The 12,340-nt window shown below is 48.8% G+C and overlaps 1 protein-coding gene across 1 annotated transcript in view; it reads left to right on the plus strand.

The window, feature by feature from the left end:
• LOC143962172 (uncharacterized) overlaps nt 1–12,340 on the plus strand; it is a 40,693-nt gene that overhangs the window by 20,471 nt on the left and 7,882 nt on the right. The window lies entirely within an intron of this gene.

Raw genomic sequence — 12,340 nt, forward strand, 5'->3', positions numbered from 1 at the left:
TTTAGAACCCTCCTCGACCCCCTCAAATGTCTTCAAGTGTAATGCGTGGTCTTAAAATCATTTACAACCCTCCCCCCATACAATTTTTTCAATGGACCATCAGAGGGGGCGAGGAATCTGATAAGTGGGCCTTATCTTTTTTTTTTTTACTACTACTTCTATGGTGTCCCACACTACACTAGTGCTCCTGAGTCCAGATGTTAAAACAGCTGCTGTGTCCTCTCCTTACATTACACTGAATCATCATATTTACAGACATCGTATGTATTGGCAAACAAACAATATTTACAAACGATCATATAAACGGAACAGTATAAATGAAAAGTACATGGATCAGCATGCAAGTTAAGTATCAGAATAAGAACCCACGACAAGTACTTACTTTTTTTAAGCACCTTCTTGATTCTTCTACACTGATCCGGCTCCCTTGTTTTAAGGTCAGACCAGCGCTTTCTCAGTTGGTCTTTAGCCCATCATACCCCAAATTTCTGCTCCATAGTGGTCACAACTGAGGACATTATTTGGTCCTTAGGCAAATTGGGTAGGAAGTACGGACCATTTTTGCCATCATAGTCCTCCCTCCTCAAGACGTCCATGATCTCCACAATTTCTTCAAAGGCCATGTTGGTGGCCTTAAATCTCCTGCTGGATCTGGATGTTTGGGGTTCCGGGCTTTCCTCTGCGCTAATTCCTGCTAATGTCTCTGCCATCTTTATGTATATACTCCCACTGCACAACGAAGAGAGAAGGGGCGTGGAAAATTTGTCAAAAAAGAATGTCAGGGGCGGGCGACCTGTGAGACACAGGCGGAGCTTGACACAGGCACAATGTATAAAAGGAACGAAAAAAAAAGTAGTCAGTGGTATTGACTCGGTGACGTCCCGGGTGGGCAAGTATATAGATCATTATTTGCAACCTTTGGTCCAAAAGGTCCCGTCATATGTCAAAGACACTAAACATATAATCAATCTTTTGTCCGGTATCACCCCTGGAGATGGTCTTTGGTTGGTCACGGCAGATGTTAATTCATTATATACCATCATCCCCCACTCCTTAGGAGTGGAGGCAGTGAGACTATTCCTAGAGAGGGGGTCGGGTCTTCCTTCACCTCAGATTGATTTCCTAATAGAACTTCTGGAATATGCGGCCGGACACAACTATTTCTGGTTCGACCAGCAATTCTATCGCCAGGACAGGGGCGTGGCCATGGGGGCAAAATATGCCCCCAGCTTGGCCAACCTTTTCATGGCCAAATGGGAGGAGGACATCATCGATGCCCCTAGAAGGTCTGAAATAGTCCTGTGGGCGAGGTATATCGATGATGTCCTCCTCCTTTGGGAAGGAACAGAGCCAGATTTGCGGTCGTTCATGGCTAGTTTAAATGAAAACAATAGAGGGATCAAATTTAGCTTTGAGGCTAGCCAGGATGAGGTCAATTTCCTTGATCTTAACATCAGGAGGGTTGGAGATGAGTTTATCACATCTACATATTTTAAATCTACCGATAGGAACTCGTACATCCCTACCGACAGTTGCCACTTTCAACCTTGGCTAAAAGCTGTTCCCCTGGGGCAATTTTTACGCCTCAGACGGAACTGTTCGGATATTGCAAAATATGATGAACAGGCAGCGATTTTGGCAGGCAGATTTCTGGAAAAGGGATATGATCCCGTTTCCCTTGATGCAACCATGAAGACTGCAACATACAGGGTGGTGTACCGTTCGTCACGACTTTCTCAGTCCAACATCGCGGTGTGAGAAATTTGATTCAAAAACATTGGCACTTACTCACTAGTGACCATGTTCTGAATCCAATTCTACCTGTTAAACCCCAAATAATTTTTAAAGGGGCCTCTTCACTGGGAAACAAGATTGCCCCCAGTGTACAAGACCCGCCTAGGGCCAATAGATGTTTCTTTCAAAATTTAATTGGTTACTATAAATGTAAGAACTGTCAGGTTTGTACCCTGAATTCACATAGGGGCTCTAAGATTTCTAGCATTGTATCCTCAAGCACTACTAGAACATACGAAATAGAGTCTTTTATTACTTGCTCCTCGGAGGCTGTGGTTTACCTTTTACAGTGCCCTTGTGGCCTCCAGTATATAGGGCGGACCAAGAGGGCACTTCGCGTCAGGTTGAACGAACATATAGGCAACATCAGACGTGGGTTTGACAAACACCCTGTGTCCAGACATTATGACCAGACACATAAGAGAGACCCATCAGGCACCCTATTTGTCGGTTTAGACAAATACAGGCCCCACTGGAGGGGAGGGTCCTTGGTTAAGGAAATATCCAAGCTCGAAATGGCCTGGATCCATAAATTAAAAACATATGTTCCGTTTGGCCTTAATGTGGACACCGATGTAAATGCCTTTATTAATAACTCTTGAGGTGACCTGTTTGATGTAATGCTTCTTTACCACGGTTCTTGTATCAGTTACTGTGAAATACCATTCTACTAGTGATGGACGAACTTCCGACGGGACGTTTCGCGAACGCGAAACGCGAACGGACACAAACGTTCGCGAAAACGACCGTTCGCCGCGGGCTCCATTGACTTCAATGGGAGGCGAATTTCGCAAACCTTTAGGTCGAATTTGCGGCCACGGGGTAATTATTAGGGGGTAGCACGTAGTCCCACCACCTGGACAATAGCATAATACATGTATGAGGTGAATTTGGGATCGATAACTACAAGCATTTTTTTTTTATTTGGGAAATTGTTCTGACAATTCAGGACTATGGAGCTAATGAAGGCAATGGAGGAGAGGGAAGGTCAGGGACCAGGGTAGGCAAACAAGAGGGTGCAGGAGATACAGAGCACTGACAGCAGCACCGTAATACAGAGCACTGACATCAGCACCGTGACATACAGCGCTGACAGCAGCTCCGTGACATACAGCGCTGACAGCAGCTCCGTGACATACAGCGCTGACAGCAGCTCCGTGACATACAGCGCTGACAGCAGCTCCGTGACATACAGCGCTGACAGCAGCTCCGTGACATACAGCGCTGACAGCAGCACCGTGACATACAGCGCTGACAGCAGCTCCGTGACATACAGCGCTGACAGCAGCTCCGTGACATACAGCGCTGACAGCAGCTCCGTGACATACAGCACTGACAGCAGCTCCGTGACATACAGCGCTGACAGCAGCTCCGTGACATACAGCGCTGACAGCAGCACCGTGACATACAGCGCTGACAGCAGCTCCGTGACATACAGCGCTGACAGCAGCTCCGTGACATACAGCGCTGACAGCAGCTCCGTGACATACAGCGCTGACAGCAGCTCCGTGACATACAGCGCTGACAGCAGCTCCGTGACATACAGCGCTGACAGCAGCACCGTGACATACAGCGCTGACAGCAGCTCCGTGACATACAGCGCTGACAGCAGCTCCGTGACATACAGCGCTGACAGCAGCTCCGTGACATACAGCACTGACAGCAGCTCCGTGACATACAGCGCTGACAGCAGCTCCGTGACATACAGCGCTGACAGCAGCACCGTGACATACAGCGCTGACAGCAGCTCCGTGACATACAGCGCTGACAGCAGCTCCGTGACATACAGCGCTGACAGCAGCTCCGTGACATACAGCGCTGACAGCAGCTCCGTGACATACAGCGCTGACAGCAGCTCCGTGACATACAGCGCTGACAGCAGCTCCGTGACATACAGCGCTGACAGCAGCACCGTGACATACAGCGCTGACAGCAGCTCCGTGACATACAGCGCTGACAGCAGCTCCGTGACATACAGCGCTGACAGCAGCTCCGTGACATACAGCGCTGACAGCAGCTCCGTGACATACAGCGCTGACAGCAGCTCCGTGACATACAGCGCTGACAGCAGCTCCGTGACATACAGCGCTGACAGCAGCTCCGTGACATACAGCGCTGACAGCAGCTCCGTGACATACAGCGCTGACAGCAGCTCCGTGACATACAGCGCTGACAGCAGCTCCGTGACATACAGCGCTGACAGCAGCTCCGTGACATACAGCGCTGACAGCAGCTCCGTGACATACAGCGCTGACAGCAGCTCCGTGACATACAGCGCTGACAGCAGCTCCGTGACATACAGCGCTGACAGCAGCACCGTAAGCAGCCCCAGGAGGAAGTCAGCACAGCACAGGGATGGTGTGATCCCCTCATAATAAGAACCCCCAGGAGGAAGTCAGCACAGCACAGGGATGGTGGGAGCCCCTCATAATAAGAACACCCAGGAGGAAGTCAGCACAGCACAGGGATGGTGGGAACCCCTCATAATAAGCAGCCCCAGTAGAAATATGACACCGCTCAACCTCTTCAAAGAGGAGGGTAGGGGCATATAGTACGGTGTGCTTTTTTGGGTCAGGGAAGTGAGCCAAATGAATTAAGAAGGTCTGTGTGCTTGATTCCAAAAATTGTTTATAGACATATACATGGTCTACTGATCACATGTGTTGAATTCCTCCGAGATCCATGCCTCATTCATTTTTAGAAATGTGAGGTAGTTAACACTGTGGTGAGCTAGGCGAGTACGCTTATCGGTCACAATCCCCCCTGCTGCGCTGAACGTCCTTTCGGACAGGACACTGGATGAGGGGCAAGCCAACAGTTCGATTGCAAATTGGGCAAGCTCTGGCCAGAGGTCAAGCCTGCCCACCCAGTAGTCTAGGGGTTCATCACTCCTCAGAGCGTCCACATCGGCCGTTAACCCAATGTAGTCGGACACCTGACGGTCTAGGCGTTCCCTGATGCTGGATCCGGATGACACCTGTCGATGGGTCGGCTGAAAGAATGACCTCATATCCGAAGTCACCAACACATCTTCAAACCGGCCTCTTCTTGCAGGCGCTGTTGGATTGGTACCCGCAAATCCTTCTCTGGGAGTGGGAATTGCTCCTCTGCCAGCGCACGCAAAAGCAGAATGCAGCATTTCTCGAAGCAAGGCCTGGAAGTGCTGCATTCTGACAGCCCTCTGCGACGGCGGTAACATTTCCGCCATTTTGTGTTTGTACCGGGGGTCTAAGTACGTTGCCACCCAGTACTGGTCCTTGACCCTCATGCTTTTTATACGGGGGTCCCTATTAAAACACTGGAGCATGAAGGCCCCCATTTGCACTAAAGTGGAAGCGGTGTGGTGGCCTGGCTCCTGCTCATCATCCAGGATAATGTCGTCCTCTTCATTCTCCTCTCCCCATCCTCGCACAACAGGGATCCCAGAAAGGTTTAAAGCATGCTCTTCTTGCTCCTGCTCATCCGCCCCGGCACCATCCTCCTCTGACTCCTCATCAGACTCCTGTTGTTGACTTGTCTCAGATAGAGTAGCCCCCCCTGGGAATTCATCCAGCATTGCGACTTCCTCATCTTCCCGCTCCTGCTCCTCCACAGCCTGATCAATGACACGACGCAATGCACGCTCCAGAAAGAAGGCATAAGGTACCATGTCACTGATGGCGCCATGGCTGCGACTGACCAGTTTGGTGATCTCCTCAAATGGCCGCAGAAGTCTGCATGTGTCGCGCATGAGCAGCCACTGGCGCGGTGAAAAAAAACCCAGCTCCCCAGAACCGTTTCTTTCGCAGAGTTCATACAGGTAGACGTTAACTGCACGTTTCTGCTGGAGCAGCCTATCAAGCATATAGAAGGTTGAGTTCCATCGCGTCGGGCAATCGCAAATAAGACGTCTGACCGGCAGATGGTGTCGCCGCTGAATGTCAGCAAGGCGAGCCATGGCCGTGTAAGATCTTCTGAAATGGGCCGAGATTTTCCTTGCCTGCCGCAAGATGTCCTGGACCCCAGGGTATTTGACAAGGAATCGCTGCACGACCAAGTTTAAGACGTGTGCCATGCACGGCACGTGCGTGATTTTGCCCTGTTTCAATGCGCTAAGCAGATTGGCACCGTTGTCACACACCACTTTACCAACTGTCAAATTGAGCGGTGTTAGCCACTCATCTGCCTGTGAACGCAAAGCTGAAAGGAGTGCCGGGCCAGTGTGGCTCTTTGCTTCCAGGCACAACAGACGCAGCACGGCATGGCAACGTCTCACCTGGCATGTGGAATAGGTTCTGGGGAGCTTGGGCGGTGCAGTGGAAGAGACGCTAGCAGCGGAAAAGGAGGAGGCAGCTGAGGAGGAGAGGGAGGAGGATGGAGTAGGAGGAGGAGAAGAAGAGTCAGGCCTGCATGCAATCCGTGGCGGTAAAACCAAATCTACACGGGTGCCACGGGTTACATGCTTGACGGCCGTCAGAAGGTTCACCCAGTGGGCAGTAAAACTGATATACCTTCCCTGCCCGTGTTTGCTAGACCACGTGTCTGTGGTCAGATGTATCTTGGCACCGACACTGTGTGCCAGAGATACATTCACTTGCCGCTGAACATGGCCATATAGCTCTGGGATGCCCTTCTCTGAGAAATACTTCCTTCCTGGGACCTTCCATTGTGGTGTTCCAATGGCCACAAATTTGCGAAAGGCCTCCGAGTCCACCAGTTTATATGGCAGTAGTTGGCGGGCTATGAGTTCTGACAAGCCAGCCGCCAACCGTTGGGCAAGAGGGTTATCCGGCGTCATCATTTTTTTACGCTCAAACATTAGGCCCACGGAAGCCTGCCTTTTTGCAGAAAAATGTGAGCTTGGCGTGATGGAAGGTGGAGTGGAGGACAATTGTGAGGAGAGAGGAGAAGGAGAAGTAGAAGACGAGGCTGGACGGTGAGAGCCTGCAGTGTGGCTTTGTGTGTTCCGTTGCTCCCACTGGGCTCGGTGATGGCTGCTCATGTGCCTTCTTAAGGCGGTCGTCCCTAGGTGAGTATTGGGCTTACCGCGACTAACGCGTTGACTGCAAAGATTGCAGATGGCAACGCTATTGTCAGCAGCGGACACGTTAAAAAAAGCCCACACTGCGGAGCCATGTGCCGGTGTCCTGGGAGCGCCAGATGTGACCGTACATGGTCGATGACTCGCTCCTGATACATTTGCAGTCTGCTTTGTCCCTGCTGTGCAATGTAAGTCATTGCTGCTTCTCCTCCCTATCTGCTGGTCCATATCTCCCTCTGAACTCCCCTCCTCTTCCTCTCTTGTGGGCACCCACGTGACATCACTAGACACGTCATCATCAACGTCACCTTCCCCACCGCTATAAGTAGAGTAGGCAGCAACACCGGGGACCAACCTCCTCCTTGGGCTGATCTGGGTACTGGCGTCAGACTGCTGAGTAGCGCTTGTTGCTACCTCCTCTTCCTGATCCAATACCAAGAGTGGCTGCGCATCAGAAATGTCCTCTTGATATGGATCGGAAAATAATTCCAGTGACTCAAGCGGAAGGTATGTGGTGGTGGTGGTGGTGGTCGTGTTGTTGGTGGTAGTGTCTTTGGGGGTGCACATAGCAGAGAGTGAAGAAGAGGGTGCAGATCGAGAGGATGAGGAGGGTGCAGAAGAGTAAGGCTGAGCGAGCCACTCAACCAAGTCTGGTGCATCCTTTAAAGTAATTGAACGCACCTTCTGCAACTTCCCACTTTGGCTCAAGCCTGTTGCTCCTGCCCTACCCCTACCACCCCTGCGGAAGGGCCTGCCTCTTCCTCTGCATGTCATTTTTTAAATGACCCTGTGACAAAACTCTTAGTCCCTATACCGCTGAAGGACTGCTGCAGTATAGGTGAGCGGTCAGCAGTGGTGCACGTCAACCCTATCTATTGTGGACCTATAGCGGTCCTTACAGAACAGCAGACTGTACCGCACTCAAGCCTATGTACCGTAGCACCCTATACCAAGTTACCAGTCCTTATAAGAACTTTTGTGGACCAAGCAGGTTGTGTATTAGTGTTTAGCAGACTGTACGTCAGTCCCTATACCGCTGAAGGACTGCTGCAGTATAGGGCAGCGGTCAGCAGTGGTGCACGTCAACCCTATCTATTGTGGACCGATAGCGGTCCTTACAGAACAGCAGACTGTACCGCACTCAAGCCTATGTACCGTAGCACCCTATACCAAGTTACCAGTCCTTATAAGAACTTTTGTGGACCAAGCAGGTTGTGTATTAGTGTTTAGCAGACTGTACGTCAGTCCCTATACCGCTGAAGGACTGCTGCAGTATAGGGCAGCGGTCAGCAGTGGTGCACGTCAACCCTATCTATTGTGGACCGATAGCGGTCCTTACAGAACAGCAGACTGTACCGCACTCAAGCCTATGTACCGTAGCACCCTATACCAAGTTACCAGTCCTTATAAGAACTTTTGTGGAACAAGCAGGTTGTGTGTTAGTGATTAGCAGACTGTACGTCAGTCCCTATACCAATGAAGGACTGCTGCAGTATAGGGCAGCGGTCAGCAGTAGTGCACGGCAACCCTATGTATTGTGGACCGATAGCGGTCCTTACAGAACAGCAGACTGTACCGCACTCAAGCCTATGTACCGTAGCACCCTATACCAAGTTACCAGTCCTTATAAGAACTTTTGTGGACCAAGCAGGTTGTGTATTAGTGTTTAGCAGACTGTACGTCAGTCCCTATACCGCTGAAGGACTGCTGCAGTATAGGGCAGCGGTCAGCAGTGGTGCACGTCAACCCTATGTATTGTGGACCGATAGCGGTCCTTACAGAACAGCAGACTGTAACGCACTCAGGCCTATGTACCGTAGCACCCTATACCAAGTTACCAGTCCTTATAAGAACTTTTGTGGACCAAGCAGGTTGTGTGTTAGTGATTAGCAGACTGTACGTCAGTCCCTATACCAATGAAGGACTGCTGCAGTATAGGGCAGCGGTCAGCAGTAGTGCACGGCAACCCTATGTATTGTGGACCGATAGCGGTCCTTACAGAACAGCAGACTGTAACGCACTCAGGCCTATGTACCGTAGCACCCTATACCAAGTTACCAGTCCTTATAAAAACTTTTGTGGACCAAGCAGGTTGTGTGTTAGTGTTTAGCAGACTGTGCGTCAGTCCCTATACCGCTGAAGGACTGCTGCAGTATAGGGCAGCGGTCAGCAGTGGTGCACGTCAACCCTATCTATTGTGGACCGATAGCGGTCCTTACAGAACAGCAGACTGTACCGCACTCAAGCCTATGTACCGTAGCACCCTATACCAAGTTACCAGTCCTTATAAGAACTTTTGTGGACCAAGCAGGTTGTGTATTAGTGTTTAGCAGACTGTACGTCAGTCCCTATACCGCTGAAGGACTGCTGCAGTATAGGGCAGCGGTCAGCAGTGGTGCACGTCAACCCTATGTATTGTGGACCGATAGCGGTCCTTACAGAACAGCAGACTGTAACGCACTCAGGCCTATGTACCGTAGCACCCTATACCAAGTTACCAGTCCTTATAAGAACTTTTGTGGACCAAGCAGGTTGTGTGTTAGTGATTAGCAGACTGTACGTCAGTCCCTATACCAATGAAGGACTGCTGCAGTATAGGGCAGCGGTCAGCAGTAGTGCACGGCAACCCTATGTATTGTGGACCGATAGCGGTCCTTACAGAACAGCAGACTGTACTGCACTCAGGCCTATGTACCGTAGCACCCTATACCAAGTTACCAGTCCTTATAAAAACTTTTGTGGACCAAGCAGGTTGTGTGTTAGTGTTTAGCAGACTGTGCGTCAGTCCCTATACCGCTGAAGGACTGCTGCAGTATAGGGCAGCGGTCAGCAGTAGTGCACGGCAACCCTATGTATTGTGGACCGATAGCGGTCCTTACAGAACAGCAGACTGTAACGCACTCAGGCCTATGTACCGTAGCACCCTATACCAAGTTACCAGTCCTTATAAGAACTTTTGTGGACCAAGCAGGTTGTGTGTTAGTGATTAGCAGACTGTACGTCAGTCCCTATACCAATGAAGGACTGCTGCAGTATAGGGCAGCGGTCAGCAGTAGTGCACGGCAACCCTATGTATTGTGGACCGATAGCGGTCCTTACAGAACAGCAGACTGTACCGCACCCAAGCCTATGTACCGTAGCACCCTAGACAGACCAAGTTACCAGTCCTGATAAAGAGCTTTGTGGAACAAGTGAGTTGTGAATGATTAGCAGACTGCAGCAGAAGGGCAGCAGTCAAGTATAATATTCTTTCTATATTTGGAAGAAAGAATATTATACGTGTACAAGCCTATTACCGTACCACTGATACCAGTCCTGAAAAGAACCTTTGTGGAACTAATAGTAACAGCAAGTCTTTAAAATTATCCTCACTGCCTGACACACTGCTTCCTGCCTGTCCCTATACAAATTGGCAAAAAAGAGTAGGCTGGAACGATTAGCTGGAACAGCTCTTTTGTGGACCTGATAGTAACAGCTAATGATGATGATGATGATGATGATGAAGAAAGACTAATCTGGCTGAGCTGTCCCTAAAATAGCAGCATACAGCGCTCTGTCCCTTTATCTAAACTGACAAAAGAAACTCAGGCTGCTGACCTAACACCTATACCAGTCCTGAAAAGAACTTTTGTGTACCAAATAGCTAGCGTTTTCTCTGTCCCTACTCCACACAGGATCCTTTCCCTACAGTGACAGAAGAAAGAATGTAAAATGGCCACCGGATCGGGTGTATTTATAGGTTAGGGGGAATGTCCAAGTGTCCATGAGCTGTCATGTCTCAATTGGTTGTCCTGTAACACATGATAAACGTGTCACGAAAGGTTAAAGTTCTTGTATACATTAAACACGTAAGTCCGCCGGGGCGAACGACGGAAAAAGGCGTTCGAACCCGCGGACGGCGAAAGTCGGAAATTCGCCGCGAAACGACCGCCGGGCGAACCGTTCGGCCATCACTACATTCTACTGTATTTTTTCTTGCTGTTTATTTTGGTACATATTATTATAGAACATATCCTTGTTTTTCTCCTTTTTTGGCCCCTTTTGGATGGCAGGCCTGGTTTTGGGTTTGGCGGCCCTCTAGGTTTGGGGATTCATGTTTAATTGCATTCCTTGATATCTGTTTGGGATGCCCTAGGCTAATCCCTGGGCAATACGCGAGTCAGTAAGGTATTTGAAATACATGTCTACAGTAGCCCCAGTTCTTAATTGAATTTGATGGACATATAAATACATCAAGAAACGCATAATTTTTGGTGTATCTCTATACCAATTTGTGATATTTTACTTCATTTTACTTTTGTTTTATTTTATTACAATTTATTATTATTCTTCATTTTATTGATTTTTTCATTTTAGTTTACCCTCCTTTGTGACCTACACTATGCCCTGTCTCTGGACATAGGAAGGGTATTTTAAAATGAGGGCATTTGCCACGTCTCTCTTCCAATAGGGTTATTACCTGGAAGTGAGGCTTGGTTTATGACCATATGACGTTCGTATGGAAACGAGGTATGGTCCACAATCATAGGACGTTCGTTGCGGATACGCACATCTGACGTTCGTGATTGATAGTGAGGCTTGGCCTATGGTCATTGATTCCTAACGCTTATGTGATATCTAAGATGGCCGCTGACCCAAAGCGAGGCTTGGTTAAGTTGTTGGTTATAAAAGGGGTGACGTCGCACGCCGCCCGTGCCCCTGGACGACGTAAATTATTACGAAACGCGTAGGGCGGTGCGAACGTGTCGACGTCACCCCAGTCGTGTTCGTTCTTTTTGGACCAGGAAGGACGGGTTGGTCTCTGCGTTGGCGTGTATCCGGCCGGTGCACGCTTCTGTTTTGAACCTGCTTTTAAAGTCTTTTATGTAAGTGTATACGTTCGTTTTTGCAAATCAAAGTCATTTGGTTTTACACTATCTGGAGCCTATGTTTTTCCCTATGTGATACCACGTTGAGTTGGGAGTGATATGTGGAATAACAGCCATAACCCTATCGCGTGAAAGATTCGGGATCGCCTGAGGAGGAAGCGCTATCCGGATATCCTTTGACTCTTGTCGCCTGTGGTGACCCTCCGTAACGGGGGGTCGCTTGGATCTGGTAAGGAGCCAATTCACTCATTCGGTGATGGGAAAAGCACATTACATCTCTGGAGAAGATTTTTAATTTGTGTACTTGTAACTCAGCTGTTTGAAGTTTTTCTTCACTGCTGTACTTCACTTGAAGTTTTACTTCACTGGTGTTCGTTTACCATATGGACATTCTATTATTATTTTTTGGTATATGACTATATGGACATTATATAGAGTGTCTCTAAATACAATTAATTTTTTTTTTTTTTTTTTTTTCGATAGTTCATTTATGTAAAAATTGCAAACATATTTTTTTTCCATATTCTATTTTTTTTACTTTTTAGGGGTATATGCACAGAGTTTGATATACTCATATTGTGTTTGGGGAATTCACATCATTGACACGCATTTATGGTTTGTTTTTGTATTTAATTGCATTTATTTGTATATGGTTTGC

The sequence above is a fragment of the Lithobates pipiens genome, unplaced genomic scaffold (genome assembly GCF_037356315.1).
Source record: "Lithobates pipiens isolate NorthernLeopardFrog02 unplaced genomic scaffold, aLitPip1_a1.2 Scaffold_8, whole genome shotgun sequence".
NCBI classification, from domain to species: Eukaryota; Metazoa; Chordata; class Amphibia; order Anura; family Ranidae; genus Lithobates; species Lithobates pipiens.